General features: G+C 48.5%; 2 protein-coding genes across 2 annotated transcripts in view; both read left to right on the top strand.

Moving 5' to 3' along the window:
* Positions 1–16872, top strand: part of LOC136626723 (zinc finger protein 850-like) — a 158991-nt gene that overhangs the window by 30979 nt on the left and 111140 nt on the right. The window lies entirely within an intron of this gene.
* Positions 12705–16872, top strand: part of LOC136624475 (gastrula zinc finger protein XlCGF66.1-like) — a 31066-nt gene continuing 26898 nt past the window's right edge. Inside the window, exon 1 of the mRNA XM_066598455.1 lies at positions 12705–12745. The gene's annotated coding sequence lies outside the window, so the exon portion shown is untranslated. The remainder of the gene's footprint in view (positions 12746–16872) is intronic.

Raw genomic sequence — 16872 nt, 5'->3', positions numbered from 1 at the left:
AGGGGTAGAACATTGTATCAGATGTTCATGTGTTTATGCTGATTTCGGGCATATGATTTAGGAATGCCCAGTTATTCAGGACTCTTGGGGAGAGGTCATGGGTCTCCCTTCTGAGATCCTTGGAATCCCTATTCCTATATAAGTTTGACAAGGCATGGCATCTGTGGTGTACTTGCCGCCTTACTTCCTATCCTCCACGCTTGCCTCTCCTTGTTCATATCCGTACTCCAAAGAGGTCCCCATTGATGGGTGTATTCTCAGGGGTGGGACCTGTGACCTCTTAAACGATCCCTGTTCTAATTAAAATTATGATGTTTTGGGCGTGGCTAGCCAGCAGCAGGAAGAGAAGCAGCAGTGAAAACTCCTGGCTGCTAGAAAACTCCGGTGCCAATAACTCCGGCCCAAAAGCTCCCACAGGGCCGAAACCACTACTGCTAGCACCACTGGGACCTGGGCTTTAAAACGAGACCTCTCACAGGTCTCTAGCTGAAACCGCGATTTTGCGGCCTACTGCACCGGGCGCATCCCCAGGCTAAATTTATAAACGCGGCCGACCGGAAGTGAAGGCCGGCCGCGATCGGCAGCAACAGATACCTCCTGCAAAGAAGCAGGCAAGGAGGAGCAGCCACTGGCAGGAAAGAGACAGCCAGAGAGCAAGAGGAACAGGGGAAACAAGAGCAACAGGGACACAAGTAAGTGCTCTCCCAGGACAGCCCCCACAGACACCAGAAGTGGAGCAGGCAGTGGGCCACTGCAGGGGAATTAAACTCTTTACATGAGGGTCGGAGCCTGACCTCCGAGCGTGATGGCTGCCTGAGTCCAGCGCTCTGTCTGCGAGGTGTTCCTGCGGGGTCCTATCATCAGCTTGACACAGCGGACATGCCGAAAACGGCGAAGGAGAGGAGCGCAGAGCAGTTGAGCACCCCTCGGGCGCTGAAGAATCAAGTCGGGATGCAGCGGTATCTGAAAGATCGGGACTCGCGGTCACCGCGCCAGCCGGCTAAGATGGCGCCGTCCCAAGAGACTGCTGCACCAGCATACAGTAAGGAGAGGGGAGGGGAGTCCTCATCTGAAGAAGAAGAGGATAATGAAGCCATATCAAAAGGCTTTATGAAGCAACTCCTTGCCGATGCCCTGAAGCCCCTAATTTCAGACCTTTCTGAAATAAAGGAGGATGTGAAACATCTGGGGAGAAGGGTTGAAGACTTGGAGGTCTCTTCCTCCTCCATCACTTCTCACGCCCGTGCTCTGACGCAAGTGTTGAAGGAACAACACGAGCACCTGAACCGCGCCATAATAGCCCAAGAAGACTTAGAGAACCGTAACAGGAGATGTAACGTTCGCATAAAGGGGCTCCCCGAGTCATATGAGGCGGACTCCCTCCTTAAGGTAGGAGCTGAAATTTTTGAACTTTTATTAGGAACTGAGAAAACTCTACAAATGGGCATTGAGCGCATTCACAGGGCTCTAAGACCCCCTCCTTCCATAAACGAACCGCCCAGAGACATTATTTGCAAAATGTTCTCACACCAAGACACCCTTGCGATCTTAAACGCTGCGAGAGGTCACAAAGGATTAAAGTATGGAGGGCACGCATTGCAATTCTACCAGGACCTTGCGCCCTCTACCCTCTACAAAAGGAGACTCATGCGACCGCTACTTGAAGCCCTCAGGGCTAAAGACTTACGTTACGCATGGCTGTTCCCTTTTGGACTTGGGATTACTGTAGGAGGGCGCAGGCTTACTATAAGAACCCCAGAGGATTTGCATAAAGCTTGGCCCTTGTTGGATATCCCCCCTCTTGATCTGCCGTGCTGGCTACCACTTCCAGGGTTCCCGAACTTGCCAAAACTACCTTCGCCGGATGCCTGGCAACCAGCCTCCAGCACAAAATCCCCGAGAGGGAAACGCAAGAAGGGGAAGGAAACCAGCAATAACGAGGACACTTGAAGCTTCCGTACGCTACTGATATTGTTCACCTTTTTACAGGCTGTACACACACGGACTGGTTATACGTTGTTAAGAAAATGCTCGTGTGGAATTATGCCGGCGTCCGAGCCTTCAAGCCTCTCGGCTCCTGACCGACCTCGCCTTCGCCGATTCGGTTTTGTATATTCACCATACAGTGTCGCAACATGTTTTGTTAGGCTTACTATGTTAAAGCGGACTTTCTCGCTATGATTGCACCCCTCTCATGCTCTACTTGAGAGGGGATTCAAGATCGTTTCCCCCCCCCCTTCCACGGATGTCCTAGCTTAAGGACCCTGCTGGACCCCTGCAGTTCAGACTGTACATAGTTGATCGGACTTTATTCGCGTAAAGGCCGACCAACCCGCCTCACACCCACCTTACCCTCCCTCTTTCCATCTTCTCACGAATAGACGACCTTGTCGTCGTGAGACCCTACAGTTCTCTCCATTAGGAGAGTATAACCTATCTTTCTCGTTTATACGTCCCCTATAGTCTACCCTCCCTCTTGTCTCTGTTAAGTTAGTCCTCCCTTCCCAGCCTCTCTCGGGTTGCTCTCTCCTCCCCCCCCTATCCCTTTACCCATTAGTCTCGTGTACCCGGCTAGGCGACTCCGTACACAGGAGGCGTAGCTGACCTTTATCTGCTCACGACTGACGCTTCTTTTTCTCCCACGCTCTCCAAAGCTAGGTGTGCTAGAGCCTATCTTAGCATGAATGAACCACTGAAATGGACCACGTGGAACGTGAAAGGACTGAACTCCCCATCCAAAAGGCATCACATTGCGCTGCTGTTGAGAAGGTACGGTACTAAAATTGCTTTCCTGCAGGAAACCCATTTCAGGGGAAACAGACGCTTATCACTCCCTGGTAGACAATTTACGCAGGCATATCACAGCACGCATCCGACATCCGCCGCGAGGGGAGTCTCTGTACTGTTCCATCATTCAGTAGCTTTTACATGTGAAGCCCAACATTCAGACGAAGAGGGAAGGGTCCTCTTTTTAAGAGGTAAACTCCTAAATCAAAAAGTGACTATCGCTAATTTGTATGCTCCAAATGTGGGGCAGGTGCCCTGGTTGTTGGGACAGCTCGAGACCCTAAAGTATTTTGCAGAGGGCCCAATTATCCTAGGGGGTGATTTGAATCTGACTCTAAGTCCCATTCTCGATTCATCGACCGGTAGGTCCCACGTCTCTCAGACTAAACTCAGACGACTGTACCGCAGTCTTTCGGAGTTGGGTTTGGTAGATGCTTGGAGACATTTTAACCCGTCCACGAAAGATTTTACCTTTTACTCCCATGTACACCTCTCCTTCCAACGCCTCGATTACTTTTTCATTTCCTCATCCCTTTTAAACACCCTCAAAGGAGCTAAAATAGACTCCATTTTAATTTCTGACCATGCTCCACTCCACATCAGCATAGATTTTATCCCTCCCTCTCCTCGGGAGTGGTGTTGGAAATTAAACCCATCGCTCCTGGACGCGGAGGAGGATAAACAATTCCTTAGGTCCCGCTTGGAAGAATTCTTCCGATTAAATAAATCCCCAGAGGTTTCAACTCCAATGACATGGGAAGCACACAAGGCCTATGCAAGGGGCTTATTAATCGCGCTGAGCTCTAGAATTAAAAAAAGGCATCAAAAAGAGACAGAGGAAAAGCTCCAGCAAATTACTAAACTAGAACAAGCCGTGAAAAGCTCCCAATGCAAGGCCTCATTAGATAAACTAACTAGTCTCAGGAAGGAACTGAAAGGTGATTTCGACTCAAAGTACAACAAGAAATATCTACACTTGCAAAAAATAGTTTATATACAGGGAAATAGGGGGAGTAAATGGACCTCTGCTCTTATCAAAAAAGCCCAGAAAAGAAACTTCATCAGTTCCTTAAAGACCAACACGGGTAGGACCGTTACATCCTCTAAGGACATAGCGGCGGAATTTCAAGCCTACTACTCCCAACTGTATAACATTCGCCACCCCTACACCCCGGAAGAGAGACAGACAGCTCACACACAGATACAGGCTTTTCTGAGCGAGTTAGACCTCCCTTGTTTAGACGAAGATGCAGCTAATACCTTGACGAGGCCAGTCTCCTCTCAGGAGGTGGAAGACATTCTGACCTCATCTCCATCGGGTAAAAGTCCCGGCCCCGACGGCCTACCGGCCGCCTATTACAAAGTCTTTAAATCCTGCCTGACTCCCCATTTAACGGAATTGTTTAACTCCCTACTCCGAGGAGATTCACTACCCAAACAAGCGCAAGAAGCGCATATCACGTTAATACATAAAGAGAACAAAGATCCTGAAGCCTGTGGAAGTTACAGGCCTATTTCTCTAATTAACTTTGACGTGAAGATGTGGGCTAAACTTCTCGCAAAAAGATTGGAAAGATACATCCCATCCTTGGTGAATGAAGAGCAGGCTGGCTTCGTCAGGGGCAGGGAGGGTAAAGATAATTCCATTAGACTTATACATGCAATAAGACACGCACAAACATTAAACATCCCATTAGCTTTAGTCGGCTCCGACGCAGAAAAAGCCTTTGACCGGGTCGACTGGCTATACATGCAAACAGTTCTCTCTCAATTCAAAATACCTTTCACTTTTATCACTGCCATTTTCTCTCTCTACGCCGCACCGTATGCCAAACTTAAAATAAACGAGATCCTGTCGCCCTCCTTTAACATTGGTAACGGCACGCGACAGGGATGCCCCCTATCTCCCTCGTTATTTATCCTCGCCCTGGAACCGCTCCTACAGAAGATTCGTCTAGACGCAGGTATCCGTGGGCTAAAAGTAGGTCAGAAGACCCTCTCTTTGGCTGCTTACGCAGACGACATTGTCTTCGTAATCACAAACCCGGAGGAAGGCTTGCCACGTCTTACCACTCTGTTAGAGGAATTCGGAACCCTATCCAATTTCAAAATTAATTACTCAAAATCAAAGGTCCTGAGTGTCTCGATCCCATCTAACCGGAGTAGGGCACTAAAGTCAAATTCACCTTTTACATGGGCCACAGCAGATATTGAATTCTTGGGTATACGGCTGACCAAAAAAGTGGAGGATCTGTTCTCGGCTAATTTTTCTCCTCTCCTACCTATGATAAAGAATTTGTTGCGCTCATATGACCTTCCTTTTTTGTCATGGTTAGGGAGAAAGAATATCCTTCAATCTTACGTTATGCCTATTTTCATATATAAAATGCGTCTTCTCCCGATCCATATCCCTAATACTTTCTTTAAATCATTGCGCTCAATTATTTTGAACTATGTATGGAGGGGTAGAAGAGCGAGAATAGCTTACAGCTTGCTAGAAAAAAGAAGGTCAGATGGTGGTATAGATTTGCCTAACCCAAGGGACATATATCTGTCAACCCAACTAAGTCATTGGATGGAGCTGGTACATCCTATTAAGGATCATCTGGTACATGACTTTGCACTATCTTCTTACGGCCCCACCCTCCTTCAGGACTTATGGTGCCCTAAGCAGATCTTACGGAGACGGGTTACGGTTAGTCCCCTCCTGAGGGGAGCTATGGAGACCTGGCTTAAGCTGGGAGAGGAGTTGGCCCCTTGGCCCTCTCCTCTCACCCCCTTAAACGCTCTACACGCGACAATAGGCTTACAACTGGACCCATGTTCTGCTGGCAGTTGGAAGATCCTGTCTGATAAAACAATATCAGACTTACAGATGAGGGCCCACCTGCCTCCCTCGGATATCTTGGAAGCACTATTACCCGGACATAAGCTACCTTTTCTTGTAACAGCGCACATGACACATATTTTTAGAAAGTTCTTGGCCATGCATAGGTCGACCAGACCCCTATCTAATTTTGAGAAATCTCTTAACGACCAAAATAAATCCAAGAGGAAACTAGCTGTCATTCGTAAACAGTATGTCTCACCACCACACAACTCTAAACCAGCATTCATCACCTCCTGGGAGAAGGAGCTCAAGATCTCTCTATCGGAGAGTGATACGAGGGTCATTCTCAACAACTCATTCGGCACTTCCCCCTGCGTCACTTCACAGGAATCACATTATAAGCTGCTATCTAGATGGTATAGGACTCCCCAGTGGCTCTCGGACCATAAACTCACTTCTAAGGACTCCTGCTGGAGGTGCGACTCCGCAACCGGCTCCTATCTACATTTGTGGTGGGAATGCCCGGTGCTGGTTCCTTTCTGGAAAGATGTGGGATGCGTGCTGAGCAGACTTGCTCCAGGGTTAGTCCTTTCCCCTGAGATGGTATTTCTGTGGAGGCCGACCGCTACCTTCCATCCGCAGAAAAACAAATTGATAGCACTTTTGATTGACGTCGCTAAGTCTCTCATCCCCCTTCTCTGGCTTAGAAGGGATCCCCCTTCCCTAGTTAAATGGAGAGAAAAGGTTGATCTCCTGTCGAGTTTGGAAGAGCTGACTAGCTATGCCAGAGGTTCTCATGAGAAATATCTAGAGACCTGGAGCCCTTGGCATGCTATCAGGGTAACCCTGTGACTAAATTATAGGCCCCCCTGGGCGCCTTGGGAAGGATACCCGGTCACCCATACCTCTGCAGAACCTTGACTCAGGATCTACCCTCCTATTATATTATATGGCGACCCCCCGAGTTAGCCCTCACGATCTGTGGGCTGCTCCCCTAGCCGTTCCAATCCTCTTAGAGCGGGCTCTCACTATACACAAAGACAAACGAAACACGAGACACCACCCCTCCCCCCCCTACTCCCACCCCCCCAACTTTCCCACTTTGTTCTGTTACCTAATGTACCCGTACCCCAGGTTCGTAGTTAATTGATAGTTTCTGGAGGCATCTCGTACGGGGCAGCCCCCTGTATGGCGATCTCCCTCCCCAAGTGGCTTTTGCTACTTTATTGCTGCTTTCGTCTCTAATCTAAAACGGAATGATTTGCATTTCATGTGATCATTTTACGTTTATGTAATCCTTCTTTACATGCTTCTGGAGACGTTGATCTATATTCTGTCTGTTGATTGTTAAAAACTCAAAATGTCAATAAAAATTTGATTTAAAAAAAAAAAAAAAAAAAAAAATTATGATGTTTTGGTCTTTCATATTTAGGGGGCTTCACTTTCCTATTGCTCCTTCTCTACACCAATTTGTCTTGCAGTATATGCCATAGTTCTATAATTTTGTTTGATGTTAAGCTTTAAATAAAACTGGTTAAAAAAAATGTGAGTATGATGTTGCCTCTGATTCATCTAGCAATGCCAACGAAGTGACCTCTAGGGTGTGTGGAAGTGGCATACCAATTATAAGACCCAAGGAGGTCAGTGACCTCCACTCAAAAAGACTGAATCACAGGGCAACTCCATAGTAGATGGAGACATCGATCATATTGTCCTCATCTGTGAGGCAAGGAATGAGCTCCCTCCATTTGTCCACAACACCCAAGCATACATAAGCTAGTTTAGATCTAATAAGATGGGTACAGAAAGTAAAAATCAGAACCTTAGGCCCCCGTGTGGGCAGAATAACTATATCATAGTTACATGTTAGATAATAAAATTTAAAATCAAATTTGGTGCAATGTTTCCCTCACACAAAGGGGGATAGTAAGGAGTTCACTGTGTTGCAGATTTTTTATGGTACTATAGTATCTATGCGTTCTAGACCATACAGGAATTTAGGAAGTATCATCATTTTAACTAAAATAATTCTCCCCCTACCAACAGAGCAAGAGCACCCGAGACGTTAAATTTAGTTTATAGATAAGGAAGTAATGGGGCAATATTCATGTCATGGTTATACAGGATCCCTGGAGATTATTGGTATTTAAAAGTAGACACTATCTTCATGTGTCAGATTTCTTCATCCTTGAAACATTCTCGTATCTATAGTGGCATAAGGCTGGATTCCCATGAGCGTATATCAGCCATTGTTTTCACGGCCGGCCGATATACATTACCATCTGATGTATTGGATTCCAATGCATCAGAGCACACGGGCATAATCAAATGGCATAAAAGCTTTTACGCCGACCAGGAAAGATAATTCAGGAATACGGCTGCTGCCATAGACTCCGATGGGAGCCAATGACAGCTGCCAGAGAAGGGAAGTGGGAGGGAGTTTAGCAGTGTGACTGCTAAAGTCCCTCCCCCTTCTGTCCTCCTCTGTGCCCCTTGTTGGTGGTTTGCAATGGGAGGGACAGAGCTAGTTGCTAAGCAAGCAGGCCGCAATTTTAAGCTTCCAGCTAGAGACCTCTAACTGGTCTCGTTTTGAAGGTCTTGCTCCTGCAGTGCCAGCGGTGCGGTCCTCAGCTCCAAGGGCGCCCTCAGGAAGGCGCTACTGCCTCAGGAAGTCTCCTCCACTCTGGAGCTCCTGAGATTGCGCCTGTTCCCGCCGCTGGCTAAGCCACTGCAGTGTTCCTTTTAAGTGCAAACCAATCCCATCCATGTCTGTGCCTTGTCATAAGTGTGTATAAATATTCATGCCTCTTCAGATCTATTCCATTGTTCGCCTGATGAAGAGCCCGAGAGGTTCGCAAGCTCGCTATTACATCATGTATTTTTGTTAGCCATTAAAAGGTATCATATCTACAAGATTACTTGCTTTCTCTTGCTGAAAACAATCACATTTTGCTCTACTGGCTAACAAGGTACCAAACCTTTGTCTTCATTATACCCCATTCAAAAGAACGGGGCTCATATTTGTGCAAGATTTGTGCATCTCGCAATGCAGAAATCTCGCATGATTTTCTCGGTCGTGTAAAGCCGGCCTAAGAGAGTACAGAAATCTCAACCAAAGAGATTTTCCTATGAAACTGAATATTAATAATTACACATAGTTTAAATTGATATAGATGAGTCTGTCTGGGAAGCTGCAGGAGGCTGTTAGAGATCCATTAAATACTGAAATGCATTCTGTGTATTGGCTAAGGCTGGGGAGCTTGCGACTGACCTCTTCCCAGACTCCCTATGAAATACCCCTTGACTTTTGTCTTTTAACACTGTTTATCCTAAAACAACTGTGGCATTCAAAATGAACGGGAAACCCCCTCCTTTTTTTACCTCACTACAGGGTTTGTCACAGCTCAGCTCCAACTAACTGATTTATGATGGTGCCTAAACAACCTTAACTCTTTAGTTTCCTGACTCCCTCTTCTTATTTAATGAAGTCCAGCATAACTACCCTTTGTTAAATGAATGGGTAGTTAGAACAGTTGCTCTTAACTTGCAGGTAAAGTACTTCTATTCTGTAGTGCCAGTCCAGGTCACTACACAAGTATCCCATATTTTATGGAATTTATCAGGAAACTTCCTATTCTTATATACAATTCTTTCATATGGAAGTATTGCAGTAACCCCTTAATGCCACAGGACGTAAGATTACACCCTGGCTGGGGGGTACTTAACGCCACAAGATGTAAACGCCTAGCTGTCCAGATTTTTGCCGACATCTTGCCTGCAACCCTGGCCAGTAGGAGAGCCTTGCGTGTGTCACCCCCGCATTGCAACAAGCAGGTCTCCGCTACCGCTGGGGATTCCCGTTCGCCCTGCAGGTCCGCAACAATCAGCACTCCTTTCGTGATTCGCTCCCTAGAAGACGGAAAGCGGGCCCAGGAGGAGATGGGAATTCCCTACAGCGCATCTGGAGGCAGTCCACCTAGATCTCAGCATCCGCCACGCACCGGGTCTTCATTCAGCAGACATCACCCACCACGTTTGCCAATCTGAGGACACTGATGCCAGGCGCGTAAATTACCCCTCTGCTCCTTGATTGGGGTTGTTTATTTAAATTGCCATTGGCAAGGGAGCCTTGTACATTTTGTTTCTTCCCTCTCTCTCTCCCCCTAGAGTACCTTCTAATTCTCTCTTCCTTTCCTGCTCCTCATGTTCCCGTTCAATTGCATGTTTTTGGCTTTCCCCCGATACAGAATGTGCATGGACACTCCTGACACACCACAAGGGACACATTGATCTCCTGATATCCCTCTTTTTCAGCTTCTCATATGACTGGGACAGGTTGGAGAGATTTGTTGCTCTCCCTACTCCAGACTATGGGAGTGGCCCCCATAAATATAGGGGAACAATCTCAGCCTGGAAGGTATTATTGTATCTTGACAGCGCCGGAAGCTAGGGGTTTGAAAGGAGGAACGCCCCTGTCACACCCCTAGTTCCCGATTGGCTCAAGAAGCGAAGGCCCTAGAACAAGGTAAACTGCATGCGGAAGCGCCGTAGTAAGTCCATGAGAAGGGCTCGCTGTCTGTTAGCCGCCACTCAGCTTCAGCACTGTTACAGCAGCTAAGCGGCTGTCCTCCTCCTTCTGCTGTCTGTGGGCTGGTGGCTATAATGGTGACCCCCCCCCCACGCTGATGTTGGCCACCTGCTCTCCTAATACAGTGTGCGGGGGGCGCATGTCAGTCTTGCCATCTGCTGCTGCCTCCCTGCTGTACTGCTGCTTTGGCTGGATGGGCCAGTGCTGTGTCCTTGCTGATACCGACCGGAGGGAAGGAAAGGGATGGGGGGGGAGTACCTTCAGCGGCGCCGGCGGCAAAGTTGTTTCACAGGCCTGTGGCCTCCCTCATGCCCACCCTGCTCTGTGCTGTAACACAGAGTGGGGTGCATTATTCTGGGTGGCCGGCAGAGAGAGGGGTTTCACCTGCGGCAATGCACACCTCCAGTGGGGGCCGGGAAGGAACGGAGGTGCAACCCTTCTTGGATTGCAGCAGGGTGCCTTCTTCTGGCCTGCCGGCAGGGAGGGGGTATCACCGGCCCTGGATTGCATCCGGGTGCCTTCTTCTGGCCGCCCGATGGGGAGGGGGTTTCACCTGGGCTAATTCGCGCCTCGGGAAGGAACGAAGGTGAAGGCCTCCCTGGTGTCAGAGTGTGCTGCAGGGATCTGTAGTACTAAGGTTTCTAGCAGCACAGCTCCATAGGTGAGGGTTAATTGAGCTGGCTAGGTGTGGTATTCTCCAGCAGCTAATCCCCTTTAGACTGCAGCACATATAAAGCAAGCTCCTGTTAGTAGCTGATGCTGGTGTTTGTACTGTTTAGATATCTCTGTTTTGTTCCCACTCAGAGCTGTTTGCAAGTAGGTCTGTTGTGTCTCTCTGCTTCCCAAAGATGGTTTGGACACCTGTAGTCCTTGTCTGTAGCACATGCAGAACCCCTTTTCCCTTCCCCTGGCAGGTGCTGCCTCCAAACGTCTTATGTCTCATCTGTGTGTCAGTTGGTGGATCCCTGACACAGTTCTCTATGTCAGCTCTGTGGCTGACTGTCCATCCTCCCTGGTATGAGGAGACTTTTAGACTTGCTGTGAGTTTCATCTGTGTGCATTTCAACTCTAGGTGGAGTCCGTTTCGTTTGCACCTTATGTTGTAGTCTGCTGTAGCCAGTGCCTGTAAGTCAGTATCCTGTTGTCTGTGCTGTGCATCTTGCTGTGTGACTTGTGTTCTGTGGTCTGTCCTGTGCAGCTTGCTGTGTGACTTGTGTTCTGTTGTCTATGCTGTGGAGCTTGCTGTGTGAACTGTGTCCAGTGCCGCTGGACTCCTGGTTACTGTAGGGACCAGCGGTATAGCCAGGAGCCGTGAAGTGGCCAGCTAGCTTCCATGTTTTGATCAAAATGTCAACTAATACCTGGTATTTTATATTCAGCTTTACTATCTGCTATTAGTGGTTGCATTTTGGCTGCTGTATGCTGTGTTTTCTGGCTGTGTGTGTCCTGTTGTTCTGTCCCTGTCATGTGGTATGTTTATGTGTCCTCTTCTGGCGGCGTTGTTCCTAGGAGCAGCTAGGGCCCAGATCCGAAGACCGCTGGGCCGCCCTTTATCAGGGCGATGTCCCCGCTCAGGTAGGGCCATGTCATCCTCCGTCTCACACACTCTCGGCTCTGCTCCTCCATCTCACAATCGCTCGGCTCCACTCCGTCTCACACGCACTTGGCTCCACCCCTCCATCTCGCACACGCACTCGGCTCCCTTCCCCCCGGCTCGCACGCGCTCGGCTCCCTTCCCCCCGGCTCGCACGCGCTCGGCTCCCTTCCCCCCGGCTCGCACGCGCTCGGCTCCCTTCCCCCCGGCTCGCACGCGCTCGGCTCCGTTTCCCCCGGCTCGCACGCGCTCGGCTCCGTTTCGCCCGGCTCGCACGCGCTCGGCTCCGTTTCGCCCGGCTCGCACGCGCTCGGCTCCGTTTCGCCCGGCTCGCACGCGCTCGGCTCCGTTTCGCCCGGCTCGCACGCGCTCGGCTCCGTTCCCCCCCGGCTCGCACGCGCTCGGCTCCGTTCCCCCCCCGGCTCGCACGCGCTCGGCTCCGTTCCCCCCCGGCTCGCACGCGCTCGGCTCCGTTCCCCCCCGGCTCGCACGCGCTCGGCTCCGTTCCCCCCCGGCTCGCACGCGCTCGGCTCCGTTCCCCCCCGGCTCGCACGCGCTCGGCTCCGTTCCCCCCCGGCTCGCACGCGCTCGGCTCCGTTCCCCCCCGGCTCGCACGCGCTCGGCTCCGTTCCCCCCCGGCTCGCACGCGCTCGGCTCCGTTCCTCCCCGGCTCGCACGCGTTCGGCTCCGTTCCCCCCGGCTCGCACACGCGTTCGGCTCCTCTGTCCCACACACGTTCGGCTCCGCTCTGTACACTCCCTGAATACATCCTGATGGGACACATAAACTGCAGGTCACACAGCAGAGTCCTGCATCCACTGAGCGGAGAGACCTGGTCATGTGACCCCCTTGTCTCCTCCCACACACTGATCACATGACGGTGACATCATCACAGGTCCTGTAAGCACAGACCAACCCCACGGCTCCTGTCCGGCTGCAGGTGGAGGTATGTGGGGTCACCAGCACTGGGGGGCAGATTTATGGAAGCCTAGAGCAACCAATTACAGAGCTGCTCTCATGAAAGCCTGTACTATAATAATCTGCGCTGTGATTGGTTGCTACGAGGGACAGGGACAGATTTTCTCTTACCCAATGTCATATATTAATGATGAGCCTTCTGGCCCTTTTTAGTGACACAAGTCATTTGACTCCTCATTTAATCCTGCTGTTTTGCTCTCTTCTTTCTGCTGACGGACGGGACCCCCGGTCAGGACTCCGGCCCCCTTCATGTAGTCGCTGTCATCACTGCAGGTTGTATGCAAGATATAATCACAGGATGCCTTATCTATAGAGCTGTATGGGCTTCAGCCAGAGGAGACCCCGATGGCCGCGATTATTCTGCATCTGGTGACGGAAGAGAGCGGACAAAATAGAACCAGGTTACATAGGATAGTGGTGACTGTAGTGGTAGAATAGTACCAGGTTACATAGGATAGTGGTGAAGGTAGTGGTAGAATAGTACCAGGTTACATAGGATAGCGGTGATGGTAGTGGTAGAATAGTACCAGGTTACATAGGATAGTGGTGACGGTAGTGGTAGAATAGTACCAGGCTACATAGGATAGTGGTAATGGTAGTGATAGAATAGTACCAGGTTACATAGCATAGTGGTGACAGTAGTATTAGAATAGTACTAGGTTACATAGGATAGTCGTGACCGTAGTGGTAGAATAGTACCAGGTTACATGGGATAGTGGTGACAGTAGTGGTAGAATAGTACCTGGTTACATAGGATAGTGGTGACGGTAGTGGTAGAATAGTACCAGGTTACATAGGATAGTGGTGATGGTAGTGGTAGAATAGTACCAGGTTACATAGGATAGTGGTGATGGTAGTGGTAGAATAGTACCAGGTTACATAGGATAGTGGTGACTGTAGTGGTAGAATAGTACCAGGTTACATAGGATAGTAGTGACGGTAGTGGTAGAATAGCACCAGGTTACATAGGATAGTGGTGACAGTAGTGGTAGAATAGTACCAGGTTACATAGGATAGTGGTGACGGTAGTGGTAGAATAGCACCAGGTTACATAGGATAGTGGTGACTGTAGTGGTAGAATAGTACCAGGTTACATAGGATAGTGGTAAAGGTAGTGGTAGAATAGCACCAGGTTACATAGGATAGTGGTGACGGTAGTGGTAGAATAGCACCAGGTTACATAGGATAGTGGTGACGGTAGTGGTAGAATAGTACCAGGTTACATAGGATAGTGGTGACGGTAGTGGTAGAATAGTACCAGGTTACATAGGATAGTGGTGACGGTAGTGGTAGAATAGTACCAGGTGACATAGGATAGTGGTGACGGTAGTGGTAGAATAGTACCAGGTTACATAGGATAGTGGTGACGGTAGTGGTAGAATAGTACCAGGTTACATAGGATAGTGGTGACTGTAGTGGTAGAACAGTATTGGGTTACATAGGATAGTGGTGACGGTAGTGGTAGAATAGTACCAGGTTACATAGGATAGTGGTAACGGTGGTGGTAGAATAGCACCAGGTTACATAGGATAGTGGTGACACTGGTGGTAGAATAGCACCAGGTTACATAGGATAGTGGTGACAGTAGTGGTAGAATAGTACCAGGTTACAGAGGATAGTGGTGACGGTAGTGGTAGAATAGCACCAGGTTACATAGGATAGTGGTGACGGTAGTGGTAGAATAGTACCAGGTTACATAGGATAGTGGTGACGGTAGTGGTAGAATAGTACCAGGTTACATAGGATAGTGGTGACGGTAGTGGTAGAATAGTACCAGGTTACATAGGATAGTGGTGACGGTAGTGGTAGAATAGTACCAGGTTACATAGGATAGTGGTGACTGTAGTGGTAGAATAGTACCAGGTTACATAGGATAGTGGTGACAGTAGTGGTAGAATAGTACCAGGTTACATAGAATAGTGGTGACTGTAGTGGTAGAATAGTACCAGGTTACATAGAATAGTGGTGACTGTAGTGGTAGAATAGTACCAGGTTACATAGGATAGTGGTGACGGTAGTGGTAGAATAGTACCAGGTTACATAGGATAGTGGTGACGGTAGTGGTAGAATAGTACCAGGTTACATAGGATAGTGGTGACGGCAGTGGTAGAATAGTACCAGGTTACATAGGATAGTGGTGACGGTGGTGGTAGAATAGTACCAGGTTACATAGGATAGTGGTGACACTAGTGGTAGAATAGCACCAGGTTACAGAGGATAGTGGTGACTGTAGTGGTAGAATAGTACCAGGTTACATAGGATAGTGGTGATTGTAGTGGTAGAATAGTACCAGGTTACATAGGATAGTGGTGACTGTAGTGGTAGAATAGCACCAGGTTACATAGGATAGTGGTGACGGTAGTGGTAGAATAGTACCAGGTTACATAGGATAGTGGTGACTGTAGTGGTAGAATAGTACCAGGTTACATAGGATAGTGGTGACGGTAGTGGTAGAATAGTACCAGGTTACATAGGATAGTGGTGACGGTAGTGGTAGAATAGTACCAGGTTACATAGGATAGTGGTGACTGTAGTGGTAGAATAGTACCAGGTTACATAGGATAGTGGTGACGGTAGTGGTAGAATAGTACCAGGTTACATAGGATAGTGGTGACTATAGCGGTAGAATAGTACCAGGTTACATAGCATAGTGGTGACTGTAGTGGTAGAATAGTACTAGGTTACATAGGATAGTGGTGATGGTAGTGGTAGAATAGTACCAGGTTACATAGGATAGTGGTGACGGTAGTGGTAGAATAGTACCAGGTTACATAGGATAGTGGTGACTGTAGTGGTAGAATAGTACCAGGTTACATAGGATAGTGGTGACTGTAGTGGTAGAATAGTACCGGGTTACATAGGATAGTGGTGACGGTAGTGGTAGAATAGCACCAGGTTACATAGGATAGTGGTGACGGTAGTGGTAGAATAGTACCAGGTTACATAGGATAGTGGTGACTGTAGTGGTAGAATAGCACCAGGTTACAGAGGATAGTGGTGACTGTAGTGGTAGAATAGTACCAGGTTACATAGGATAGTGGTGACGGTAGTGGTAGAATAGTACCAGGTTACATAGGATAGTGGTGACTATAGCGGTAGAATAGTACCAGGTTACATAGGATAGTGGTGACTATAGCGGTAGAATAGTACCAGGTTACATAGGATAGTGGTGACGGTAGTGGTAGAATAGTACCAGGTTACATAGGATAGTGGTGACTATAGCGGTAGAATAGTACCAGGTTACATAGGATAGTGGTGACTATAGCGGTAGAATAGTACCAGGTTACATAGGATAGTGGTGACTGTAGTGGTAGAATAGTACCAGGTTACAGAGGATAGTGGTGACGGTAGTGGTAGAATAGCACCAGGTTACAGAGGATAGTGGTGACGGTAGTGGTAGAATAGCACCAGGTTACAGAGGATAGTGGTGACGGTAGTGGTAGAATAGCACCAGGTTACAGAGGATAGTGGTGACGGTAGTGGTAGAATAGTACCAGGTTACAGAGGATAGTGGTGACGGTAGTGGTAGAATAGTACCAGGTTACATAGGATAGTGGTGACGGTAGTGGTAGAATAGTACCAGGTTACATAGGATAGTGGTGACGGTAGTGGTAGAATAGTACCAGGTTACATAGGATAGTGGTGACGGTAGTGGTAGAATAGTACCAGGTTACATAGGATAGTGGTGACGGTAGTGGTAGAATAGTACCAGGTTACATAGGATAGTGGTGACGGTAGTGGTAGAATAGTACCAGGTTACATAGGATAGTGGTGACGGTAGTGGTAGAATAGTACCAGGTTACATAGGATAGTGGTGATGGTAGTGGTAGAATAGTACCAGGTTACATAGGATAGTGGTGACAGTAGTGGTAGAATAGTACCAGGTTACATAGGATAGTGGTGACTGTAGTGGTAGAATAGTACCAGGTTACATAGGATAGTGGTGACAGTAGTGGTAGAATAGTACCAGGTTACATAGGATAGTGATGACAGTAGTGGTAGAATAGTACCAGGTTACATAGGATAGTGGTGACTGTAGTGGTAGAATAGCACCAGGTTACATAGGATAGTGGTGACGGTAGTGGTAGAATAGCA

Source organism: Eleutherodactylus coqui, chromosome 4 (genome assembly GCF_035609145.1).
Source record: "Eleutherodactylus coqui strain aEleCoq1 chromosome 4, aEleCoq1.hap1, whole genome shotgun sequence".
In the NCBI taxonomy this organism is placed as follows: domain Eukaryota; kingdom Metazoa; phylum Chordata; class Amphibia; order Anura; family Eleutherodactylidae; genus Eleutherodactylus; species Eleutherodactylus coqui.
This window is presented reverse-complemented; position numbering and strand designations above follow the sequence as displayed.